The sequence below is a fragment of the Hemibagrus wyckioides genome, unplaced genomic scaffold (assembly GCF_019097595.1).
Source record: "Hemibagrus wyckioides isolate EC202008001 unplaced genomic scaffold, SWU_Hwy_1.0 Contig28, whole genome shotgun sequence".
NCBI classification, from domain to species: Eukaryota; Metazoa; Chordata; class Actinopteri; order Siluriformes; family Bagridae; genus Hemibagrus; species Hemibagrus wyckioides.
The window spans coordinates 47,554-58,571 of NW_026690789.1; the positions used below are offsets into that span (position 1 = coordinate 47,554).

At 36.6% G+C, this 11,018-nt stretch overlaps 1 long non-coding RNA gene across 1 annotated transcript; it reads left to right on the forward strand.

The window, feature by feature from the left end:
• The first annotated feature begins 2,712 nt into the window (after positions 1–2,712).
• LOC131350226 (uncharacterized) lies at positions 2,713–8,483 on the forward strand. Its single transcript, XR_009204155.1, has 4 exons — positions 2,713–3,914; positions 6,812–6,998; positions 7,962–8,039; positions 8,293–8,483. It is a non-coding gene; the product is annotated as an uncharacterized LOC131350226 (long non-coding RNA).
• The last annotated feature ends 2,535 nt before the right edge of the window (positions 8,484–11,018 follow it).

Sequence of the window (11,018 nt, forward strand, 5' to 3'; positions counted from 1 at the left end):
GTGTTAGTCCTCGTGGACTATGTAACATAACCATAAGCAGAGCCGCTGCACAACATCACATCATGCAGTGTTGTGGAAGCACTCTTCAGTGTTATGTCCCAAGTTGGGATCCCAAAAGAGACCATGAATTACCATATCACAGACACTATGTGATTTATCAGGCACTAATTCAATAAAAAATTAACACATAAATAAAACCAAGATCCCCAAATCTCAATTTCATTTCTTTCGCATTTCATCTCAGGGAGTTTTTACCTTATCCCTTCACCTCACACACACACACACACACACACACACATCTTACAAAATATTTGCATTGAACCTTGTTTGAAATGTTGTTGGATATTAAGATAGATATTATACAGCTTCCATTTATGTTAATAAATAAATGAATGAATAAATAAATAAATAAATAAATAAATAAATAAATAAATAAATAAAATAAAAAAATCAGCTGAACAACATGTTGTTGTTATTAGCAACCTATTTGTTCATTTTGCTGGCACCCATGTCAAGGTTTAAAACAGATCATCACATCTCTCTCAGCTTTCTCCAGCAATCTGAAGTTCCTCCTCTTTAGCTTTTAGATGAGGATTTCCTGGATCTTGCTGTAGATCTGAGATGGATCATCAGCTGCTTCATCTGCCACAAGTCTGTGGGTCAAATAGAGGTCACTTAAAAAACTTCATGTTGACTGAGCAGCACAGTTAGTGTTGGTGTAATGATGATGATAATTCGCTCACTGGATGGCAGCAGTGCTCCTGCTAATGTCCACAGCAGTGTACTGAACTTCCTCTTCCTCTCTGGTGTGTGGAGGAACTCTGGGAAACCTTTCATGTGTGGGGAAAAGTTTAATAACAACACTGGCATAGTGAATGTCATCCTGATCATCTGATCTGTGGTATGAAGTGGGGATATTTGCAAACACAGCAGCAGACTGTGGTTGAAAATTAGCACAGGATGAAGTTTATATCTGAACATGATCACATGATCAAACAGTCCCTCCTCCTTTCACCCACACTCACCTGTCCACTCTCACCAGTGCTGCTGTGGCCATTAGCTGAGCTCCACTTCCTCTTCCTGGGAAACAGCAAACACGTGAAGTTAAAAATGAGTATTTATTGGTCTGTTTTATTCTGGAGGTTCAAAATGAGTGTTAATGCCAGGAAGACCAACAGTCCCTCTATGATGGGCTTTAACATTGTGTACTTCTCTGAACCTTGAGAAATAAATAACAACATGTTTGTGACTGAAATATAAATGCTGTCATCACACTAACATGCAGACACCACATGTGGAGCACCAAATATAAGAATTTGAACATCGTTCCCCGCGCTACAGAGATTTAGAAAATGGCCTCTGTTGCAGTTTGCCGACTGTGAAAGTTTTTTGCCTTCAAAATGTCCGAGTTGTGATTAAAACCGAACAATTTTCTTCTGGTGTCACACTGATGAACATTAAGGAGATTGAAACTAGACTATTATTATTATTATTATTATTATTATTATTATTATTATTATTATAACTTCTCTGGAACTTTATTAAACACTTTAATAAAACGTTTTCTTTTCTTTTCTTTCAAAAGCAGTTATAACATTTATTACAGGTCTAGAAACCAAACTGTACATTACAGACAGAAAACAGTACAAAGCATTGATAACACAATATTTCTTAGCAAAAAAAACCTTTCATGCTATATTTCAGTTAAAGAAAATGCACTTTTAGTAAAAGAAAGAGAGAGAGAGAGAGAGAGAGAGAGAGATACTGCATATATATATATATATATATATATATATATATATATATATATATATATATATATATATACAGTTTACACACACAAATACATTTATTAAAGCCACTATCCAAAAATATATATTATTCAATTACTATTTCTAAACATCTACATATTTTATTCCCCCGTTTATTCAGTCCTGATTATACAAATTTAATTATACAAAGTAAATAGTCCCTTGATCCTATATTCTATGAGCTGTTTGATTGGGTAGACTGCACACACTCTGTACAATCTGCAACGATGCTCGATCTCTGCTGTTTATTTACTAACAGCTTGCATTTACTCAGTATTCTCACTAGGTGGCAGCAGCGGGTCTTTTGTATTTCACCTCAGCGTACTGGACACGCTCGTATTCCTTTGTGCCACCAGTGGTCAGAGACGAGCCCTGAGTGCGGGAGGAGAAGAGAATGCTGGAGTAGTGAACATCATCCTGATGTGTGCACCTACCTGTCCACTCTGGAGATCCGGGTCTTCAGTGGAGCTGTGACTTTGCCCTGATTTGGACTTTCTCCTCCTGAGAAAATTGAAAGCATTTTAAGCAAATGCAATGTGTCACTGATCCTGTAAATCATCTAACTCTGTACATACCACATCCACAGAACTCCCACGATGATTATTAATAAACTTCAGTTTGTTATAACGTGGTTTCTTCCTCAGCTCAGAAATTCCAGGTGTCTGTCCAGTCACAACAATTTGGCAACTAAGCACCAGGCTGAAAAACGATCGTTAAAGAGAGAGAGAGATGATGGCGGTGTTCAGCACAGAATCGGGCCTGTGTTTTGTAGAGGCTATGAAGAGCACTTCGCACAATAAGCCAGTGGAATCGAAGAAAGCAAACAACACACAACACTTTTTCTGTCTATGGTAGGTGCAAAGACCATTTCATTCCTCACAGATTTATTGGCACCAAAAAGACCGTCTGAAACACTACTAGCTGACATTTTGAAAACGCTCAGAGACTTTTATGTGCCAAAGAAATCACACTAATGACTACTACTACTGCTAAAGCAACAGTTGAGGTGATGTGTAGTATGTTTGCCAGCTATAGATTACCTAAGGTAATTGTTTCGGCCAATGGACCTCAATTTGTAAACCTTTAAGCAGTCATTGGACAAGCAAAAACAATTAGGCATCACACTTCCACATTGCATTGACAGATATTTTTTTCTGTTGCAGAAATACTTCAGTCCCATCTGAATTGTTTCTGAAAAGAAAAATTAGAAGAAGGCTATCACAGATACAGCCACAGTTCTCTTCTCAAATGCAGGAAAAGCAGCAAACGCAAATAAGAAGTTCAGTTCATGTGAGAGTATTTTATCCACAGCAGAAGGTACATGTGAAGCAGTTCAGGGGAAGGGAAGAGAAGTGGAAGGCCATTAGGTCCAGTTACGTACCTGGTCTGGGTAAAGGGCAAGTCCTACAAAAAGCATGTAGATCAGTTAAAAGCAACAAAATGAATGAATACTGAGCAGGATGTGGAAGAGCTGTCAGACAAAACGTCTGTGACACTTCAGGAACAGGGTTAAGAGCAAGTGAAAATTCAACAGTAGTATCAGAAATATCTCAAAGGTCTGTTAACATTAAGCCTTTCTGTGTCAGAAGAGTATGCCAGAGGTTAAATCTGTAAAACCCCAATGAATCTGGATAAAGATGCTGTGGATTTTTTGTTAAGGGTTTATTTATTTATTCATTTATTTATTTATTTTGGTTGGTTGTTGTGTCATTTGGGAAAATGGTACAGTGAGTGTAGTGTATTAAATATAATACAAAAAAAGTAAAAAAATATGTTTTGGGATGAGTTGGAAAAGTAGTAAATTGTTATTGTCTGTTTTTAAAGACAAATGTGTTGATATAGTCTAGGACGTGTATGTACAAAAAGAAAGTAGAGCCATGGTGCCATGTGATGTGAAGGGTGTGCTTGTGTATGCACTATGAGGTACATGGTGTTCATGTCAAGTCTGTTAATAAACTTCAGTTCATGTTATAATGTGGTTTCTTCCTCAGCTCAGAAATTCCAGATGTCCACCCAGCCACGACACTACTGTAGTTCCATTTTGACAACTATGATGCAGTTCTGTCTTTTGTGCTTGTTAACAACAATCACTGGAACTTGCTGGTTTGTAATTCTTTCTTGTTGATTTATTTTATTCTTTTTCATTTTGTATTATTTGTCTTTTAATCCACACCATTTCACAAGCAGTGAACAAAATATATTTCTGACTCATAATGCTTTTCCCTTTTTTTTACATTTTATATATATATATATATATATATATATATATATATATATATATATATATATATATATATATATACATACATATATATATATATATATATATATATATATATATATATATATATATATATATATATATATATATAAAGAAAACAGTGGGTTATGGCGGTGAGTGAGGGCAGGACTAGTGAGAAAACTTGAATACAATCAAAGGGGGCTGAACACAAATGCAGATAACCAGATCACAGTTCTGGAGAAATGTTTACTTATCTTTAATTAGATAATAATGCAAGTCAAATAAATAATAAATTAATAAATAAAATAAATTAAGTTAAATACACAAACCTAAACAAAGCACAGGAGACACCTATTAGACATAATGACAGAGACTGGACACCAACAAAAAGGCAGTGGGGGCCTCTAGTGACCAGAAAACAGTCCACAACCCTGACAGGAAACCAGTAGATATCAGTTTATATCTTGCTCTGTTCATGTTACAATTAGTTGCATATCTTACCTGTATATTTCAGTCTAGTTGTGTTGATATTTAACATGATCAGAAAATGACAGATGATTTTCAAAGTCTTTTCCTGTTTCATCATAAAATGGACATAATAAAGCGTCCAAAAGTCAGAATGGACAAACCCATGTGTATAAATCACACCAAAATATGGATTTGAATTAAAACAATTAAGAGAAACATTATTTCAGACTTTTGCATAACAGCTTGATAGACTTTTATTTGATAATTATGTGCAGTATTGAGATTAAAATTTATACTTGATTTGGATTGGTCAGAAGGTGTTCAGCATGGACCTGATAGCAGTTCAGGTTTCAAATCAAATCTCTCTTTTTTTAAGAATGTCCTCTTTCTGATTATCGTCTACTAAAAACAGTTAAATCAAAGTATATGGCAAACTCCAATCATTTTAGCCTCACCTTAAACATTTTAAATGCAGTGATGTAATGTAATGTAATGTAATGTGATGTAATGTAATGTAATGTTTAAATGCAGTGATGTAAAGAAATACTGAATATATAGAACTACTGTAATCCTGAAGCTTTCGGTAAGGAGAATGTTTACCATATAGGGAGGGAGACTCCAATAACACTATGAAACTTTCATTTATTTCAGTCATTTTCATTCTTTCTTTCTTTTTTGCTTAATCTGTTTATTGAACTTTTATAATAATAAAAGGATAAAGATACAGGAGAATAGAAACAACATTTTTCCCCACACTCAGAGTTATACAAACCAAACAAAACCTCAATACATAATTATAAAGTGTATGTCAATTATGTACAGAAGAAAGTTTAAATCAGAGTTTAGAAACTAACTAACTAACTAACTAACTAACTAACTATAATCACAATCATTTATATCAGCAAACAAAACATTAATATAAATTATGTATACACAGTGCACATACTTGTACTCAATACACTTTTGATCAAGATCAAGCCACAATTATAAGGACATCCTAATGATTAGACTGACCAACTATAGAAGAAGAATTCACATAATCAGAAAAAATAATAATTAATGGCCCCAAGTTTCAGAAAATATGCCAGTATTGCCCTTTATTGTGTACCTAATTTTATCCAAATGAATGAAGCTCATAACATCTTACTGCCAGTCATCAAAAGATGGAGGGAGAATTTGTTTCCATAGCAGAAGAATATGCCATCTAGCTAATAATGTTAAAAAAGCAAAAGCATTTGCAGAACATCCGGACAAACCTGTGACACTCGGAGGAAGTCCGATAAGTGCAACCAAAGGACAAGGCTTGATCTGTTTCTTTGTCACAGTGGAAAAACATTTAAAGATTTATAGCCAAAAAAAAGGTATGGATCAAAATTCTGGGACCAAATTGGTAATAATTGCTGGACAAGGGAATTACTTTTAGGAAAACGTGAGACGGCAGTAAGAGGACCACACAGTAGTGCAGCTGGTCAGGCCGGGGAACAAGAACCCTCTTCAATACTGACCCAAGCTGGGACCCAATCACAGAGCCCGAAATGACTCTGAAACCAGAACAGTGTAGATTGTATATTTGTCACCCAGTTGTAAAATAAGAAATTATGAAGGGCAAGCCCACCCTCAACCTTTGGTTTTTGAAGTATTTCCCTCCGAATTCTGGCTTGTTTTTCCCCCAAAAAACAGATGAAATGTGTGGGTTTAAAGTCTTAGATATAATAAATAATAGATATAATAAATATAATAAAGTTTTAGAGAGAAAATTTTGAACACACTGAAATAAATACAGAAATCTAGGCAAAACGTTCATCTTTACTGAGTTTAAATGACCAGCTAGAGAAATGAGGAGAGCTGACCAGAGAGCAAAATCATTCTGAGACTTTGTGAACTGTACCAGCTCTCCCAATTGTTCAGTATCAGTAACATTCATTCAGTCAGCACAGGACATCTGTGCAACAGGACACACCAGTCACATGTCCAGTATTTTGATTGTGGAAAAAATAACAGGTTGTTGTTTACACATCTAGATGTAAATATCTGGAAATGAAATGTGAGAATTCTGGTCTATAGCCTTATATTCTTTTTTGGAACTTAAAGCCAAATTGTATTCAAAGTATAAAAAAAAAAAAAAACATTTGAGTATTTTCAGAGGGGACTGTACAAATAGTCTTAATAAGTGAGCGAGTGTGTATCTCTGATAGAAACTACTATATATTAACTGTACCAAGTCAGTGTGTTTTATGAGTATTGTTCATTTCCATCAATCTAACCTAACACTAGCCTACAATCTCCACAGAAGGTTGATCTGAAAAAGAGACCTCAGTCTGGGAATTCCTCCACATCTAAGAGTACATCCCCTACCCTGACTCCATCGCCATCCCCAACTCCTAAGCCTCTAATTGGTGAAACCCTGTCTTCTGCTTCTTCCCAACCATGTTCTAAAAGTAGTGGTGGCTCCAGCAGTGGCAGCATCACTGATGAAGGTCAGTGCAAATAAAGATGATCAGACTTTATGGTGTGTAGGAATGTACTCTCATTCACACTATTGCAGTTATACAGTAGACATACTGATGACTAAAAATAATCAGAATGAGACGGTAAGAGGAGCAAATGAAAACATTTATTAAAGTAAACTATATAAACACTATACAACTATAAGTTTATTTACAACAATATTATTTGCAGCTACTATTTATACTAATTACTATTAGCAGTTATCTATATAGACAAGGATAGAGGGATAGATTGATAAGGGACGCTCTATGAGGGATGAGGGATTTTAAAACTACTCCTTGGGTGCTGGGTTCACTCTACAGACCTGTAGGGAAGAAAAGAGTATAATTTAATATTAAGTTCATCAAAAATAAGAATAAAATTAATTTCTACTTACCCAGTTACAGGAAAGGAGCTCTGTAACCTTCCCATATTCAGCCTTAAGAGAACAATTTGAAGTGAACACAATTAGTCACTGCAACTAACAAAAGTTTTGTGACGCCACAACAGATAATCCCTCACCTGTATGACAGTGAAATGGTCCTCGATGGTGGTCTGATAAGGGAATCCCTGCAAATGACAATTAGCTGAAACTCAAGATCTACTTCTCAAAAGTGTTCATCTAATAATCATTAATATCAATTCTCTTCATCAGAGTAACAAAGATGGTGATTACCAGCTGGTCGAAGTAGCACGTCTTGGTGGTTTTAAACCAGCAAAAACGACTCTCAGGACCCCTTATCATCCCGAGGAAGTATCCCTTAACGTCCACTGCCTAGAAATAGAGAAACCAAACTAAACATTAGAACTTGTAAAGAAGGATGTGTGTAGCTGCGGCAGGATTGGCTCAACAACCTTAAGACACACACACACGCACACGCACACACACACGCACACACACACTTAGACAAAAGCAGCGTACACGTTTCAAATGTAGTTAAAATATTTTACAGACACATACCTGGAGGACTGAGGGAGTATCTGACGATTCTCCCAGCAAATCCACAGCTTCTGCAATAAATTAGTTTAATGTAAGTTTAATTACAACTAATATTTTCTGTTAAATGTAAAATATTAAAATGGCCAAATTTATAAGGTAGTAGAGAGAGAGAGAGAGAGAGAGACCTTGTAAATTTTTCTCTCCTTTCTTTCTAATGCTTAAAAGTTAATAAACCTGTGAGTTAGTTAGCTAGTTAATTTGTGAAGAAACAGACTAATTGTAGCATTAGTAGCTTGTGTAAATTCACTGTACATGTGACTGATTAAACTCTCTAAATCCTCAAGTCCAGGCATCCTGATGAACTCCACCTCCCCATCAGGATCCACACGCTGCCATCTATTCAGAGGGGCTTCTTGATTGCCATCCTCTTCGTCCCGCCTCCTCCTTATGCCCTGGTGTGGGACAGGAGTTATCATTGTGGCAGGAGCATAATACATACCAGCCACAATGTTGTGGATGTCGATATTGAAATAAGGCTGGGGCAAAGGAACTGTTGAAGGCTGTGGACTCCCTGAAGGTGGTGGCCTCCTCAAAGGGGATGGGGTCCGGAGAGGGGATACTCCTCACAGGGGATGGGGTCCTGAAAGGGGATGGACTGCTCACAGGGGATGGGGTCCTGAGAGGAGAGAGGCCTCTCACAGGTGGGGATGGGCTTCTATCAGGGGACAGGTTCCTCGTTGACACCTCATGTTCACCACCATCTCCAGCTTCATTTTGCTGAGCAGGTCGGCTGTTGTCGTCCTCGTTAGCGCTGAGCTCTCTGTTGTAGTTGAGCTCATCTTGTGGAAACACAAACGTCTCCCTCCGTCTCTCTGTGTCAAAGAAGATGGACAGATAATGAAACATCTAATAACATCTCATAAAAGGAAGCAGAAAACGTTATTTTAATAGCACTGTGTATGTTTTGTAAAGCAGGAAAGCCTCACTATCAAAACAAGAAGTATTTACACAAGTTATATTACTGTAATCTTCCTATAACACTGCATTAAAAACTCAGTATTTACATTTTAGCTGCATTTATAGGTGTTATACAGGGCTCTTCCAGTATCACGGCTTCACTGTTAGTCACACTGTGCACTTATTTCAATGCTTAAAAATATCTTCCCCCAAAAAATGCAGATTAAAATACATTTCTATTACAGTCTATTACTTTAGCACTTTCTTACTCCAGTGGTTCACATCCCCTTTGAGTCCAATTGTGTCTCCTTGTGTCAACCTTGCTGAACAGAATTGAAACAAACAGCTTGATATTTTTGCCTAAGCTGCACTCTACATTGCCACACTAGCTCCATTTATTTGTACCGATTGGTTTTGTTCAGCTAGCTGCCTTTCCTCACAGCCCCTTTCTCTCTCCGCTTTAACAACTCGACAAACACGGACAATGAAAAATCCTTAAAATAATAAGTTACTTCATGTTATTGTAAGTATTTTAACTTATTCTATTCACTCCATCAAAAAAAACTATGAACACTGAAAAACAATTACTTAGCTACATGCTAACTAGCCGTCTAGCCGTCTGTGCTAACAATCCTCGGCTTGATTTAGTAAACTTTAGCAAACGTTAAGTAAACATTGGGACTTTTATGAAAAGCTGATGTTAACATATCTGAAAACATGAACACTGTTTTCTTCTTCCCTGCTCGTTTCACTGGAGTCTGCCATTTTGTCCGCTAGCTTTAGCATACTGATCGTGTACGTAAAGCGATTAGCCGAATAAAGATTAGCCGAACAGAATTTCTCAAAACCATCTAATCATATAAAACAATATTCCTGATTGTGGTTTTTTGTAATAACGCGGTGTTTAAAAGACTTTATTCTTAAGTGAAAAAGAGGAAACTCAGTAACTCACTGTTCCAGGGGTCGTACAGTCTGCTCCATCCGGGCTCGGGATCCACATCCGGGTGCTGAGGCTCGGCTCCTCCCCCGAAGTTCATCATCGCTGCGCTGTAGAGTCGGTGTAGGAGTCAAATCCAGTAGTGGAGTACAGAGAAATCCGAAACAGGGGTGTAGCAAAAATGCCAAAAGATAATCCAAATCTTGCGACCTTCAGAACCAGTATAAACCAACACTAACTAGTATAAAACAGCACTAACTAGTATAAACCAATATAAACCAACACTAACTAGTATAAACCAGTATAAACCAGCACTAACTAGTATAAACCAGTATAAACCAGCACTAACCAGTATAAACCAGCACCAACTGGTATAAACCAGTATACACCAGCACAAACTGGTATAAACCAGTATAAACCAGCACTGACTAGTATAAACCAGTATAAACCAGCACTCAATGATATAAACCAACACTAACTACTATAAAACAGCACTAACTAGTATAAACCAGCACTAATTAGTATAAACCAATATAAACCAGCACTAACTAGTATAAACCAGCACTAACTAGTATAAACCAGTATAAACCAGCACTAACTAGTATAAACCAACACTAACTAGTAACAAGAGTCAATAATGAAGAAATAATAATAATAATCATAATAATAAGCTGAAATGTCCGGGAAGCCCAGGGAGTGAAGCATAGCTGAAGTTTAAGGCAGCATGTAGCTGTACAGTTAGAATTCAAGCTGTATAGGACCAGTTTAAAGACGATACGACCTTAAAAAAAAAAAAAAAACTCCTGTTTACGGCATCCACCGAAAACCTCCGAGAAAAACCGAACTGTACGGAAACCAGGAAGTGAAGTCCGTAAAAAATGCATTTACAAATTATATATTTTACATTTTATAATTTGCTCCTGCTGAACACACTCAGTGTCCTCAAGGTAGGATGATCTTTATCCTTTAATGCCACACTGTTTCTACAATAAATCATGTTAAAGTGACAGTGTTACAGTCTAATGTTATGTAGCACACAAGACACCTCATGTTGCTGTGAATTAGCCTAATGCTAGTTACCGTGCTAGCGAACCTGGCTACTGGTTTAAACTACACAATAAAATCACTAAGCTCGGTTTAAGAATTTATTTTATTTCCACAATGAAATATTTACCC